Here is a 1451-nt window from a genome sequence, read left to right as displayed (position 1 = left end):
GAAAGAGGTGAGAGGCCAGAGAGCCCCCCAGCCATCCCACCCCACCCTTTGCCCCCTTCTCCTCCCCCCATCCCCCAGCCTAGCCCGAGCTGCAGGACCTGGCTGGGTTCCATCACGCCAGGTGTCTCTACCGCCTGCGGGTGGACAGACCTGAGGGGGAACACAGAGAGTTCGGGTGTCAGGAGGGGCACCCCAGTTCCTGCGGAGCGGGGAACAGCAGGGGAACTCCCAGACCTCTGGTTTCAGATCAAGCCCCTCCCTCCGCGCCCCTGTCCGGGCCAGAAAAGGGGTTCTTGGAACCTGCCCTCACCCCCAAACACCCGAAGTCTCCCCAAACTCACGGCGGATGGAGCTGCGGAAAGTTCCCTCCTCTTCATCAGGTTCCCCAGTCCTGGCAGAAAGAATTAGGGATGAAAAAGGAGAGAGGCAGCCGCCCCCTGAATGCCCCAGTGCAGCCCTCATTTCACACACCCCCTGTACTGAGGGCCAGAGATGGGCGAGGAGCAGGCGCGGGGTCCGCTAGATAATCAGGCGCACCCAGGAGCGGTTTAAGCTTGTGGCAGGAGGTGCTCCAAGTGCCTCCCGGAGGGTTGGGGAAGAGCCGGGAAGTTGGTGGGGGAGGGGTGCTGAAGGACTTGAGGGCAGCCGGCCTGGAGACAGCCTAGGCTAGAAACCCAGAACCCTTATCTCCTAGTTGAGTGATCTTGGGCAAGTGACTTCACCTCCCTGTGCCTCGGTTTCCTCATCAGTAAAATGAGGTTAACAACAGCACCGACCTCATACAAGGGGTGTGAGGAGTAAATAAGATAATACACAATAAAACAGTATCTGGCATTTGGGACTAAATATTAGCTATTATTTAAAAGCATGTCTATAATTGTTTTAACATGGAGAAGGTATTCATACATTGCTTTAAATTTTTATTTAAAGATGAATCAAAGAGCTAGGAACAGGACGCTGAGCTAAACTGGGCCGCCAAGTGCGGTGATCTCATTTCGCCGTGGCTCTTTCTCTCACAGCACTTATCACGCTTTGTGATTTTATATTTGTGGGGCTGTTGGAACCCACGGCCGCCGCCCCCACGGGGCTGGGAGCTCAGCCAGGCAGGGAGGGCAGTTTATCTATTCACCATTTGGTCCCCAGGGCCTGGCTTGGGGTTTGGAACGTAGTAGGTGCTTAATACATAGTTGCTGAAGGGTCTCTGGCTGCGGGGCGGGTGGACTCCCCGCCTCACTCCCTGCGCCCCTCTAGAGCGAAAGTAGGTGAGTGAGAGCCCGGAGGGGCCTCTTACCTCTGCTGCTGGTTGAATTTGCACCGGCACCTTCTGCCTGTGGGTGGGGGTAGGAGGAGGACGAGGCTGAGATTCAGCTCTAGGCGGGCACCGAGTGGCGCTCGTGCGCCGGCTCTTGCTCGCGAGGGGCGGAGCCGTGGGGGACAGGGGCGGGGCGGGG

At 58.0% G+C, this 1451-nt stretch overlaps 1 non-coding gene across 1 annotated transcript; it reads right to left on the bottom strand.

Moving 5' to 3' along the window:
- Positions 1 to 6: 6 nt before the first annotated feature.
- LOC100477822 lies at positions 7 to 1423 on the bottom strand. The gene is made up of 3 exons (XR_004623082.1): positions 1292 to 1423; positions 342 to 391; positions 7 to 150 (listed from the first exon to the last, which is right to left on the bottom strand). It is a non-coding gene; the product is annotated as an uncharacterized LOC100477822 (transcript).
- Between the last annotated feature and the right edge of the window lie 28 nt (positions 1424 to 1451).

Source organism: Ailuropoda melanoleuca, unplaced genomic scaffold (assembly GCF_002007445.2).
Source record: "Ailuropoda melanoleuca isolate Jingjing unplaced genomic scaffold, ASM200744v2 unplaced-scaffold67757, whole genome shotgun sequence".
Lineage (NCBI taxonomy): Eukaryota > Metazoa > Chordata > Mammalia > Carnivora > Ursidae > Ailuropoda > Ailuropoda melanoleuca.
This window is presented reverse-complemented; position numbering and strand designations above follow the sequence as displayed.